This window comes from Anolis carolinensis, chromosome 1, assembly GCF_035594765.1.
Source record: "Anolis carolinensis isolate JA03-04 chromosome 1, rAnoCar3.1.pri, whole genome shotgun sequence".
NCBI classification, from domain to species: domain Eukaryota; kingdom Metazoa; phylum Chordata; class Lepidosauria; order Squamata; family Dactyloidae; genus Anolis; species Anolis carolinensis.
This window is the reverse complement of record NC_085841.1, coordinates 361,186,935-361,201,569: the sequence shown is the minus strand read 5'-3', so window position 1 is coordinate 361,201,569 and position 14,635 is coordinate 361,186,935. Positions and strand designations below refer to the sequence as shown.

Genomic DNA, 14,635 nt, shown 5'->3' with positions numbered 1-14,635 from the left:
TCGGCGGCATCTAGTCTGGGACGCACATTGCCCAACTGCATCGGCACCTCCTCGCCTCCTCTGGGGTATGGGGTTGGAGGCGGGGGTCTCCACACCGGACGTGGCTGAACACTGGCGGGAGCGGGGGGTTTTGCCCCGGCTCTACCGCCCTGGCCTCGAACCCATTGTTTCCTGTTGGCAATCATGACTTCAGCCCGTAAACATTGATCAATGAGTGCCTCGAGGGTCTGGGGAGGATCCACCTTGGAGATTTCTTCCAGCATTTCAATGTTGAGACCCTCCCGAAATTGTCCTCTGAGGGCTACATCGTTCCAGCCGGTGTTGTGGGCCAGCACGCGGAACTCGGCTATGTACTGAGACATGGGTCTGTCTCCTTGAAGGAGGCGCCGGAGTTTGTGACCGGCTGCCTCCAAATTGTCCTCGATTCCCCAGGTCTCCTTAAGGTGATCCAGGAAGCGTTGTGCTGAATTTAGGTGGGGGGAGGCTTGATCAAACAGGGCCGTCGCCCAGCTAGCCGCTGGCCCATCTAGAAGACTGTAGACCCACGCCACCTTGATGTCTTCTTGGGGAAACTCGGCATCACGGGCCTCTAGATAAGCTTGACATTGGCGGCGGAAAACATGAACCTTAGCAGCTTCTCCAGAAAACTTGGTAGGCAACGCCATGGCCGGGAGGCGAACTCCGCGCTCCCTCAACCCTTTTATTTCTCCATCCTGCGCGTTGAGTCTGTCACGGATGCGGTCCACTTCGTCCTTGCTGATGGTGTAGCTGAGCGGCTGTCCAGCCGGCGCGGCTCCGGTAGACATCCTGGCCTCGGTTAGTTGGTGCTTATGGGCGGCGGAGTCAAACTGTCACGACCCAGGCGGCAGAGGCACCAATAACCATACACAGAGGCCAGAATCTAACTAATATCTTTATTGAAGGAATATATAAAGTTAATAAAAACAAGTGTAGAAAATAGTCCAGAATTAGACCCTTCAGGAAAGGTCAGAATTAGTCCAAAAAAGCAATGTCCAATAAGAAATATTAAGGTCCAAAGTTGTAATCCAATAACCGAAACACTCACTTTGCCAGGCAAAGTGAGGGGAGATGACAAGGTCCTTTAGTCCATAAAACTTGAGCGTGGCTAGGAAATAACTTGATACTTGAAACAAGGCTTGAACGTGGAACAAGGTAACTAAGAACAAGAACAAGGTCCGTGGAATAACTTGGTAAAATCCGTGAAACAAGGCAAGGATTAGTCCTGGGAAACAAGGCAAAGTCCGTAGGTAAACAAGGCTGGGAAGCAAGGCGAAGGCTGGATAGCAAGGCAAGGCTTGAGCTGAAGCGAGGCTTGAATCGGAGCGCGCTGTCCAAACACAACTCGCTCCGCAGGCTGACGAATTGACTCCGCGAAGTTGCTACGCGGGCAAAACACCTATATAGAGTCCAACTTTCTCACCAAAGCGGTTCTCTGGGAATCAGAAACGAAAGCTAAACTCTGAGACCAGATGTTAAACTCCTTAAAGATTCTCACGAGAACCAATGTTAATTGGCAACATTCTTAGCTGCTATCCTCGCACTCCTGCGCGAAGCTGAATCCAAACTTCTCTGTTGTTTACAAAACTCCCGGCGCAAGAACACGGGAGAAGTAGGCTCTGGGGTTGTTTGACATACTTCTGGGGCACAACTTTCTTGCAGGTGCAAGGTTTCCAGATCTGCCTGGGAAAGATCTGGCTGAGAGGAATCCAGTTCAGACTGGGAAGGTAAAAAACCCAAGTTTTCATCTTCATCAGGGATTACAATGTCCTGAGCAGGACTACAAGGCCCATGGTTCATCACACTCAGCCAGAAAGAAGAGGAGCAGAAAAAGGGGAGCAGCCCAGTGTCCCTCCGTCCCTGGCACCGCTCTTCTCCATCACATTTCAATGAGTTCATTTTCTTCCTATCAGATTTCCCCGTTGCTCAGCTTTCAAAACCCTACACAGAAAGAAGAACTATTGTATGATACATGATCTTGACCTTGGTATTACACTTGCATTTACCTTTTGGGGTTCTCATACCAAAATCTGTTGGTGATCAAGTACCATGATATCTATATATATAAAAGGGTAATGAAATTTCAGCCTAGGACAAAACAACAAAACTACACATCCCAGAAACACTAAACTTGGCAGCACAACCCCTCATCCATGCCTCTAGGTTCATACAACAAAAAGAAAAGAAAAATAAAGTCCTAATTAGAGGGAGAGGAATACTTGTTTTTATCCAATTGCTGCCAGTTAGAAGGCTAAGCTCCGCCCACTTGGTCCCTAGCAACCCACTCAGCCCAGGGGACAGGCAGAGTTAGGCCTCACTTGGGCCTCTTCCACACTGTCTATAAAATACAGATTATCTGATTTGAACTGGATTATATGGCAGTGTAGACTCAAGGCCCTTCCACACAGCTACCCTGTTTCCCCTAAAATAAGACATCCCCAGAAAATAAGACCTAGTAGATGTTTTGCTGAATTGCTAAATATAAGGCCTCCCCCGAAAGTAAGACCTAGCAAAGTTTTTATTTGGAAGCATGCCCATCGAACAGAACACCAGAGCATGCAGGATTGGTAAATGTACATACCATAGAGTGTTGTACATTGAAATATTGGTAGTAACAAGAAATTCTTGATAGGATTCACAGTTTGTCCGGTTATGCTGGTTTGTGATGACAACTACTGTACAGTATATATAAAATGTTCAATTTTTTTTCCAATAATAAATGTGAATTCTTCTTCATGGAAAAATAAGACATCCCCTGAAAATAAGACCTAGCGCATCTTTGGGAGCAAAAATTAATATAAGACACTGTCTTATTTTCGGGGAAACACGATATATTACTCATTTATAATCTTATATTATCTGCTTTGAACTGGATTACAGTAGAGGCTCACTTATCCAACATAAACGGGCTGGCAGAATGTTGGATAAGCGAGTATGTTGGATAATAAGGAGAGATTAAGGAGAAGCCTATTAAACATCAAATTAGGTTATGATTTTACAAATGAAGCACCAAAACATCATGTTATACAACAAATCTGGCAGAAAAAGTAGTTCAATACACAGTAATGCTACGCAGTAATTACTGTATTTATGAATTTCGCACCAAAATATCATGATATATTGAAAACATTGACTACAGAAATGCGTTGGATAATCCAGAACGTTAGATAAGCGAGTGTTGGATAAGTGAGACTCTACTGTATCTTGAGTCCACACTGCCAAATACTTCACTTCAGTGTGCATTTTATCCAGCTGTGTAGAAGGGGCCTCATATAATCCAGTTCTAAGCAGATAATATAAGATTATAAATATACAGTAGAGTCTCACTTGTCCAACATAAACAGGCCGGCAGAACATTGGATAAGTGAATATGTTGGATAATAAGGGATTCAGGAAAAGTCGATTAAACATCAAATTAGGTAATCATTATACAAATTAAGCACCAAACATCATGTTATACAACAAATTTGACAGAAAAAGTAGTTCAATGCTCAGTAATGCTATGTTGTAATTACTATATTTACAAATTTAGCACCAAAATATCACAATGAATTTGAAACATTGACTACAAAAACATTGACTACTAAAAGGCAGACTGCGCTGCATAACCCAGAACACTGGATAAGCGAATGTTGGATAAGTGAGATTCTACTGTAATATGAAATAATTACTGTGGTAATCCAGTCCAACCCAATTCTGCCATGGAGGACACAATCCAAGCACACCCAACAGATGGCCACCCAGCCTCTCAATAATAATAATAATAATAATAATAATAATAATAATAATAATAATAATATCATACAATCATAAGGTTAGGAGACACCCCTAAGGATCATCCAGTTCAACTTCCTTCTACCATGCAGGACGACACAAACCAAGCCTTCCTGACAGATGGCCACCCAAGATCTGCACAATAATAATACAAATCGAATCATAGAATCAGACAGTTAGGAGAGACCCCTAAAGGCCATCCAGTCCAACCCAACTCTGCCACTGGACGATACAATCCAAGCACTCCCAACAGATGGCTAGCCAGCCTCTCAATAATAATAATAATAATAATAATAATAATAATAATAATAATAATAATAATAATAATAAGAATAACAACATCATCATACAATCCTAAGGTTTGGAATGACCCCTAAGGATCATCCAGATCAACTTCCTTCTACCATGCAGGAGGACACAATCCAAGCACTCCTGGCAGATGGCCATCCAGCCTCTACATAATAAAGATGAAAATGATGATGATGATGATGATGATGATGATGATGATAATAATAATAATAATAGAAGCATATAATCCAAGAGTTTGGAGAGACCCCTAAAGGCCATCCAGCCCAACCCTTTCTACTATGCAGCAGGACACAATCCAAGCATTCACAACACATGGACAACATATAAATGCTATACAATATTACACAGGGACATAGACCTCTTCTATCCTCGCCACTTTCACAATACACAAACAACCAAATGCATACTAAACATAAAGACAACCATACAACAGACATTCAATACCACCACTACCTCAACAATTTCTCACCAACACCACCAGACAACGCCACAGCAATGCGTAGCTGGGCACAGCTAGTGTGTGTATATATATATATGTGTGTGTGTGTGTGTGTATGTATGTGTGTATACACACACACACATACTATATATATATACTAGCTGTGCCCGGCCACGTGTTGCTGTGGCAAAGTGGTGGTGGTATTGGTTAAAAAGTGTTGTGTAATTTTTATTTGACGTTATTTGTATTTTTTTAATTAATTTTATTGTAAGTTATCTTTTTATTTATTATATTTTATTATTTTCTTGTATTATTTTTAGTTATTTTCTGTTATTATAGTATTTTATTGTATTAATTTTTTTAGTGTTTTTAATTATTTTTTAGTGTTTTTTATTATTTTTATTGGGTTGCTAGGAGACCAAATTGGAGGAGTTTAGCCTTCTAACTGGCAGCAATTGGATAAAAGCAATTATTCCTCTCTCTCTAATTAGGACTTTATTTTTCTTTTCTTTTTGTTGTATCAACCTAGAGCCGTGGATGATGGGTTGTGTTGTCAAATTTCGAGGTTGGGGGGGGCCTGTAGTTTTGTTGTTTTGTGGGTCGCCGTGATGCCATCACTCTTTTATATATATAGATAGACTAGCTGTGCCCGGCCACGCGTTGCTGTGGCGAAGTATGGTGGTATAGGAAATAAAGTACTGAGGAATTGGTGGTAGTTAGGGTAAAGGTTTTACCCTGACATTAAGTCCAGTCATGTCTGACTCTGGGGGTTGGTGCTCATCTCTATTTCTAAGCCGAAGAGCCGGCATTGGCCGTAGACTCCTCCAAGGTCATGTGGGATGACTGCATGGAGCGCCGTTATCATCCCGCTGGAGCGGTACCTATTCATCTACTCTCATTTGCATGTTTTCAAACTTCTGAGTTGACAGAAGCTGGGGCTAACAGTGGGGGCTCTCTCCGCTCCCCCAATTCAAACCTGTGACCTTTCGGTCCAGAAGTTCAGCAGCTCAGTGCTTTAACACACTGCGCCATCAGGGGATATTATTTTGTAAAGGTTGTGAACATACAATATTTCTGATTTTTTTTGTCTGTTGGAGGCAAGTATGAATGCTGCAATTAGGGGAAATGACTAGGATGTAATGGCCTTGCATCTTTAAAGCCTAGCTGTTTCCTTCCTGAATGATTTTTTTGTTGGGAGGTGTTAGCTGGCCTGGATTGTTTCCTGTCTGGAATTCCCTTGTTTTCAGAGTGGTGTTCTTTGCGATATTAATTAGATAATCTGTGGAAGAGGCCTAAGTGAAGCCTAAGTCTGCCTGTCCCCTGGGGTGCATCGGTTGCTAGTAGACCAAGTGGGCGGAGCTTAGCCTTCTAACTGGCAGCAATTGGATAAAAAACAATTATTCCTCTCCCTCTAATTAGGACTTTATTTTTCTTTTCTTTTTGTGGTATCAACCTAGAGCCATGGATGATGGGTTGTGTTGTCAAATTTCAAGGTTGGGGGGCCTGTAGTTTTGTTGTTTTGCCGCTGCCCTGATGCCATCACTCTTTTATATATATAGATAGAAGATACACAGCTAGTGTGTGTGTGTGTGTGTGTGTGTGTGTGTGTATATATATATATATATATACACTGTATACACACACACATACATACACACACATATTGTGTGTATGTGTATATATATATATATATATATATATATATATTTATAGAGAGAGTGTAAGGGTAGGTAAGGAGTGTGAAAGTGCTTTGTGTGTGAGCATGAATATATGGTTTGTGCGCCTGCGCAGTCCCTTGGCCTTCGGAAGCCCCCTCCGAGCCGCTGCCCGCCTGTCCGTGGCCTCTGAGGCGGGAAGGAGGGAGGGCGGGCCGGGCGCAGGCTCCACCCCAGGCCGAGGATTGGCGGGCGGGACTAGGCCGCGGCTCCTCCCCGCCCAGTTGCGGAGGGAGACCGAGGAAGAAGCAGCAGAAAAGCAGCCCCGGCAGCAGCTTCGGAGGCCCCGCGCTCGGACCCCAGGTAAGGCAGGCCGCTCTGAGGCGCAGGCGAGGCGGAGGAGAAGCGCCATGATCCCGCTTCAGCTGTCACCGGGGGTCCATAAGGGCTGGGAGGGCAGGGAGGCCCCGGCTGGGAGATCCCGGAGGCCCCTTGGCGGGCAAAGGGGGCTCGAATCGCGATAACTGTGCCATGTAGGCGCCTGCCCCGTCGTTTGAGGGTTGCCTATTATTGTTATTATTATTATTATTATTATTATTATTTTATTATCTTATTTTTATTATTTTCAATATTATGTCTTATTATGCCTATTACTTTATTATTATTATTCTTTATTATTGCCTGTATTGTTACGTCATTATAATGTTTTTATTATTCTCCTTATGTTTCTTATTATTACCTTTATTATTATTATCAGCATCATTATATTATAGTATTTTTGTTTTTATTATTATTGTGTTTTATTATTATCTTTATTATGATTATGTTTATATTATCTTTATTGTCATTATCTTTATTATAATGTTTTTGTTATTATAATATTTATTATATTTAATGTCATTATTATGTTTATTATTATGTTTTTATCATTTTATTATTTTTATTATATTTATTATAATGTTTTTGTTATCTTATTTTATTGTCATTATTGTTATTACTATGTTTATTATTATCTTTATTATTGATTGATTTATTGCATTTATATACTGCTTTTCTCACCCCTGGGGGGGCTCAAAGCAGTTCATGGCATATTTTTATTATATTTATTATTCTCATATTTATTATAATGTTTTTGTTATTATCTTATTATTTTAATTGTCATTATTATTATTATTACTATGTTTATTATTATCTTTATTATTGACTGATTTATTGTATTTATATACTGCTTTTTCGACCCCTGGGCGGGCTCAAAGCAGTTCAAAGCATAATCAATAGCAAAATTCAATGCCTCACATATGTAAATATCAAATACCAAATCACCAACATATAACAATAAGATAAAAACCATTAAAACTATAAAACTGCGATAGCAATCACAGACATAATATAAAATATTTAGACATTGCATAAATCCTGGATGTTTTTCCATATTTCTGTCAATTGCCAAATGCCTGCTTGAATAACCAAGTCTTGACTTGTTTCCTAAACGCTAGGAGGGAGCGGGCCGATCTGATCTTACTGGGGAGGGAGTTTCACAGCCAAGAGGCCACCACCGAGAAGGCCCTGTCTCTCGTTCCCACCAGTTTAGATCTACCACCAATTTAGATCTACCATATCTATTTAATTACTTACCTTTTTGGCTAGTTATAATAAGTTTGTATTGATGTGTTTGCTTACTGTTTTATTTTGTTTCTATTGTTTATTATGGCATTGAATGTTTGCCATCTGTTGTTGGAAACCGCCCTGAGTACCACCAGGAAGATTGGGCGGGTTATTCAGGAGTATTTCTGTATCTATGTATTTGAATAAATGTAAAATGTAAATCCTGGTGGAGGATGGGAGACAGGGCCTTCTCAGTGGTGATCCCTTTGGCTATGGAACTCCCTCCCCAGGGATATCAGACTGGCCTCTCCCTCCTGGTCTTTAGAAAAAGAGTAAAAACCTGGTTATGGGATCAGGCATTTGGATAGGCATTGGGTGGTGCAATAGAAAATAGGCAAAACTGTATCAACAAAAATGACGACACTTGGATTTGGTATCATGGCTTTTAATTAGTTTTATGGTTGTTTATATGTTTTTATTGCATTTTTGTATATGATGTATTGCTTTTTATCTGATTGTATATGCAGCATTTAATATTGCCATGTTGTAAGCCACGTTGAGTTCCCTATGGAGTGAGAGAAAGCGAGATATAAATACAGTAAATAATTGTTGTACTTGGAGGAAAGGTATTACTATTTTCTTTATTATTATCTTTATTATTATCTTTATTAATATTATTTTTTATTTTCTTTATTATTACTATTATCTTTATTATGTTTATTATTATTTTGTTATTATAATTATGTTTTTATTGCCATTATTATTATTATTATTATTATTATTATTATTATTATTATTTTATGTTTATTATTACGATGTTTATTTCTACCCCGCTTTCTCCCTCTACTAACAAGACTTAAAGCGGCTTATAGTAAAACCAAATAACTTAAAATGTGAAAACTTGGAACATATACAAACATTTAAAAAGAATTAAATAATAATAATAATTCTGGGAGGAATGGGTATTGTCGCATTAGGTCTGAGCTCTCTTATTATTTAAAGGTTTGAAAATAACAACAGCAACAGAAATATCTCAGGCCCCTTCCATACAACTGTATAAAATCCACACTGACCTGGATTATATGGCAGTGTGGACTCAGAAAATCAAGTTCAAAGCAGATATTGTGGATTATCTGCCTTGATATTCTGGGTTATATATGGCTATGTGGAAGGGCCCTTATTGTTTTGTGATATTATTTCTACAACACATTTCCCACATTTCTTCCCATACTGGCATGTGTCAGCTATCTAATTATTTTTAAAGCTTGAATAACAAGGTTAATATTGTATTTTATGTTTTAAGTAATAATACATGTTAGTATTACTGTTTTACTAGTATTATTAGTATTATTGCTGCTGCTGTTACTATACTTGTACTTTACTTTTCTCTCAGAATTGGTATGTGTAAGCTGTCTTAAAGGCTTGAATAATAATAATAATAATAATAATAATAATAATAATAATAATAATAATAATAATATAATAACAACAACAACAACAAAACAACAACAACATAATAATAATAATAATAATAATAATAATAATAATATACTGCAACTACAACTATAACAGTTGCTACTATTACTACTTCCACTTTTCTCCCAATATGGTATATGTAAGCTAGCTTATTATTTAAAGGCTTTATTATTATTATTTGTGCCCCATTTTTCTCCCAAGACTGGGACCAAAAGTGATTTGCAGCCTTAAAAACCACACAACTATGCATACCATAATTCATGTAGTCCGCATAAGCTATCATATTATTTTAAGGCTATAATAATAATAATAATAATTTGTAACCCACTCCGTGCTCAGTACTGGGACCCAAAGTTGCTCATAGCCTTTGAAAAGCTACACAATTTTTTAAAAATGTGTAAATGTGACTCAGACAAGGAAAAAACACACACATATCATTTAAAGGAAAACCAAAGCACTGTGTTGACAAGTCATTACATTTCGACCTTGTAGTCCCATCTAGGCAGTATTTGGGGTTTTGTTGTGTTTGCTATTGTTTTTCTCTTAGACATAAGGTGCAGAAGGTGTATGACAGCATTTGGGGTTTTGTAAGGTTGTGTATCTCTTAGGTGCAGAGTAGTTATGAGTGTGTAAGGTATGTGTGTCCCTCACCTATGCAGCATTTGAGGGTTTGTAGGGTTGTTGTTTTCCCTCTCTGGGTATTACTTAAGTACAGTAGATGCTGAGTTGGGTTGTGGAGGTTTTGTGTGTGCATCTGAATCCCGTCTATGTAGTATTTGAGATTTTGTAGGGGTTTTATTTTTCTCTTTGGTATGGGTGAGTGCAGAATAGGTTGTGGATTTGAGATGTTGAGGGATTGTTTGTGTGTATGAGAGTCATTTATGTAGGGCTGTTTTCTCCTACGTGTGGGTGAGTGGGGAATAAGCTGTGGGTTTGAGATGTGGACAGTTACTATGTGGTATTATGGATTTTGTAGGGGCGTTTTTTCTTGGGTGTGGTGTGGGTAGTCATAGTTTTGAGTTTTAGGATGTGGAAGGTATGTGTCTCATTTATGCAACATTTGGGGGTTTGTAGAGTTTTCCCTTTCTTTGTTATGGGGTGGGTACAGAGTAGGTTTTGTGAGTATGAGCCTAATCTCTGCAGCATTTGGAGATGTAGGACTCTTTTATGGAGTGGGTGGGGAGTAAGCTGTGGGTTTGGGATGCAGTTTGTGTATTGAGTCTCATTTGGGATTTAGTAGGGTTGTTTACTATTGGATATGGGATAGCTGGGGAGTAGTTAGTGGGTTTGAGATGTAGAATATGTGTGTTTATGCAGTCTTAGAGGTTTAGTAGGGTTTTTCCTCTCTTGGGAATGGAGTAGGTGGGGAAGAGCCTATGGGTTTGGGATGTGAAGGCTGTATGTGTGTCTCATCTATGCAGCATTTGCCATTGCCTGTGTTGACTTTCAAACACATTTATTTTACACAATTTACAGAGATACTTAGAGGTGGGTTTTTTGTAAATTCCTCCTTTTGAAATATAGCTACAGCACCACGTATTTGTAGGTGGTCTCCCATCCAAGGACTAACCAGGGGTGACCCTACCTAGCTCCCAAGATCAGCCAGGATATGACACTTTTAGGGTTTTTAGGCCTGTTTAGGGGAACATTTGACTAGGCAGCTCCCTTCTTTTGGGTACAGGAACTTCATTTTTTATCTATAATTCAAGATTAGGAATGGAATTGGAAATGTAGCTTCAACCCTATATCCATTTAGAAGCAAGCATGTTTGAGGCTGGAGCTTTGAGATGAGGACTCCCAGTCCCATTTCCTCTTTATTAGAAACTATTACTCATTTCCAGTTTTAGATTCAGAGATGGCTGCCTCTGCTTTCAATATTTGGGCAGTTGTTGGTGGCGGCTTCTAATATGGGTGTTTATGGGTGTTAGTAGACCATGCATCCCAATATTTAGGATTTTATTTTGGGAAGGGGAACATAAACTAGGCAGCTGCTTCTGTTTCTTGTAAGATTTGGAAGCTGTCTCCAGAATGAGAAATGAGAAATTTCTTTTTTTTTTTTCAGCAGGGAGGAGGGAATTTAGGGGCCAACCTTTTATCTTTCCGATTTCCACTTAGATTTTAGAGCATGATCTTTGCCTTTTCATATTTCAGTTTTCTTAAAGGTAAAACAAAAGCCCTGGTGGCGAAGTGCGTTAAAGCACTGAGCTGGAGACCGAAAGGTCCCAGGTTCAAATCTGGGGAGCGGTATGAGCTCCAGCTTCTGCCAACCTAGCAGTTCGAAAACATGCCAATGTAAGTAGATCAATAGGTACCGCTCCAGCGGGAAGGTAACAGCGCTCCATGCAGTCATGCTGGCCACATTACCTTGGAGGTGTCTACGGACAACGCCGGCTCTTCGGCTTAGAAATGGAAATGAGCACCAACCCCCAGAATCAGACATGATTGGACTTAACGTCAAGGGAAACCTTTACCTTTAAAACAAGATCAGAGCACTCTTTTCTACCTGTCAATATCCACATCATAGGTTTTCATGTTTTTAAGGGTAATTTGCAGCGCACAGAGAATACACTTCACCATTAGCTTTGGTAGCTTCACCTCCTGGGTGTAGCAGCATTTGATGGGGCTTATGACTATCTAATTAGTTTACACATCAAGTAGAATTGAGGAACAATGGTTCTTTATGGCTGTTGGTATATGGTTGATGCTTTGAGATAATAAAAAACCAGTTTCAGTATTCCATGGCTAGAAGACCTTTGCCCTCCACCAGTTTTGATAAGCGACAGCGCCCATCACCCCTCAGCAGTAGCTAGGCAAGGACTTCTTAAATTTTTCCTGCTGGCAACCCCTTTCTGTCAAGAAATTTTTACGTGACCCCATGCATATAAGTATATATAAAAAGGTATAAAAACCAAACATTTACTGATAACCAATCAGCATTTGCAAGGCTTGCTAAACAAGCTGATTTTCCATTTTGTGCAATACATTTGAAGCATTTTCTGCAGAGTCGACTGTAAACACTGCATGTTATTGCTAACAGATTTGCGTTCAGAAATACTTTACTGTTGCCAGTTTTTTTCGTGACCCCAACATTGAGTGAAGGTGACCTCATTTGGGGTAGGGACCACAGTTTAAGAAACAGTGGGCTAGGCTAATGAGAGATATTGGCAGAGCATAGGAACTTTTGGAGAGTCACACTTTCCCTGTTATTTGTTATGTGCCTTTAAGTTGATTCTGACTTATGGAGGCCATCTCCTAGAATTTTATTGGCATGATATCTTTTGGGGTTTTGTCACCACCTTCTTCTAGGAGCGAGAGAATATGACTTGTGTTAGGTCTCTTGATGGATATCCAGATCTGCAGAGATTTGAACCCTGGTGTCCGGAAGTTGCCAACCAACACTCAAACCTTGATATCTCCACGGGTTTCTCATTCCTGCTTTAGTCACAGCTTAGCAATGTAGTGTGTAATCCTGACCATATGAGGTAAAGGTAAAAGTTTTCCCCTGACATTAAGTCTAGTCGTGTCCGACTGGGGATTGGAGCTCATCTCCATTTCTAAGTCAAAGAGCTGGCATTGCCTGTAGACATCTCCAAGGTCATGTGGCAGGCATGACTGCATGAAGCACCGTTACCTTCTCGCTGGAGCAGTACCTATTGATCTACTCACATTTACATTTTTTCGAACTGCTAGGATGGCAGAAGCTGGGTCTAACAGCAGGAGCTTACCCTGTTCCCCGGATTCGAACTGCCAACCTTTCGGTCAGCAAGTTCAGCAGCTCGGTGATTTAACTTGCTGTGTTTTAGTCACAGCTTAGAGATGTAGTGTATAATCTTGACCATATCAGTATATGCAAATTTCACTCTAATGTTTACCTCAATGAAGGGAATTTCATCCATTCATTAAGAAGCACTATTCTCTTTTCCACTGTTTCCGGTGCTCACACTCTGGGATGGGCAAACACACTTTCCACCTTTAAATAGTATTCCTCCAAGCCATTGTAACTACCTCTCTGCTCTTTTCTTCCTGAGGATACTCATGCCCTTGTAGTAGCTGCACCATTTGAAAGAAAAACTGTGAAATACATATAAAATGAAAATGATGGAAAGCTTGCATTTGGCCTCTTTCCATCTCTCCCTACCTTTTCCACCGTATAACTGTGGAAATTGGCTGTACAGATGATTTGTCAGTTTCACTTTACCACTGGAATGAGGCTGTAGATCCTTGTTGTGTTATTTCAAATTGTTTTCAACTCATATTAAACCTGTCATGGTAGTTTCTTTGCAGTATTTGTCCTCTGAGAAAATGCAACTGGCCAAGGTCACCCAGCCAATGATTTGAACCCTGGTCTCCAAAGTAATATGGTAGTCCAGTCTTCAAATCACTACACCATGCTAGCGGTTTTACCCATCCCATATTATTTTCTAAAAGCGAAATTGCTTCCGTGTGCTCTCTTTATCTTGGCAGACCTACTTTTGTTTTTTCAAGGTAAAGCAAGGAGCTCTTGAGAAACACTTTTGGAATTGAATTAGCAGATGATAGTGCATGGATGGCTCCAGGCAGTGCAGGAGGCTGAGTTATACACCATCATGGAGGACAACTTAACCCATAGCTGGTTGCTATATTTGTAACAGAAATGCTGAAGATAATGTCAGGCTTGTTCCAAACTTGCTAGCTTTCATTCATTTTTCAAAATATGCCAGCCACCCCTCTGAAGTCTAGAATGGTACAGTCCTGGAAAGCCATTACCATTTTCTTTCTGTTTAATATATAAAGGGATTCTTGCCAGCTGTGTATCTTCAGTGCCAAATTGCCCATCAAAAAAATTCTGTACCATGCAAATGGGTGGTACAGAGTCTTAATGTCTCGATTGTGCTCTTTACATGGGCAGTGTTTTTGTATAAATACAATCTGTTCATTTTTAAAAGACAAAATCTGCTCAAATGCAGTCTGTTAGAATCCTTTAAAAACCTGCCATCAGTCTTGTCCTTATTTTTATGGTTGCATGGTAAATTTTGTTCCCTTCCTTTCCTTCTGTCTCATTGCTGTGTGACAGTTACATAAAGAGGGTATTGTGAGACTGGATTGGGCAGAGTGTCGTCAGATGCGCAGGGACTCTTCTGAATTTGCTGATAATGCTCTGTAATGCGCACGGAACAGTGCGCCTGGAGTGAGATGGCATCATGTTTAAAATATTCAGCACGTTAGCGATTCTGCAAAACGTCCTTTTTAAGATAGCCTTCACATTGCTGTGTTTATACTAATTGAACTGTTAAATATAGGTTAAATGTGCGTATGTCATTTTGTTTAAACCAAGGAGGTAATGATAGTAGCTTGTGATGCTTGCTTTGGTGTTGAGGCT

The 14,635-nt window shown here is 39.9% G+C and overlaps 1 protein-coding gene across 2 annotated transcripts in view; it reads left to right on the top strand.

Moving 5' to 3' along the window:
* The window catches only part of fbxo34 (F-box protein 34), an 84,899-nt gene that overhangs the window by 7,267 nt on the left and 62,997 nt on the right, over window positions 1-14,635 (top strand). Inside the window, exon 1 of one of the 2 annotated variants that reach the window (XM_008118347.3) lies at window positions 6,405-6,558. The exons of the other annotated variant lie outside the window; for it this stretch is intronic. The gene's annotated coding sequence lies outside the window, so the exon portion shown is untranslated. Of the gene's footprint in view, window positions 1-6,404; window positions 6,559-14,635 lie in introns of those variants that run through there. 2 annotated transcript variants of the gene reach the window in all.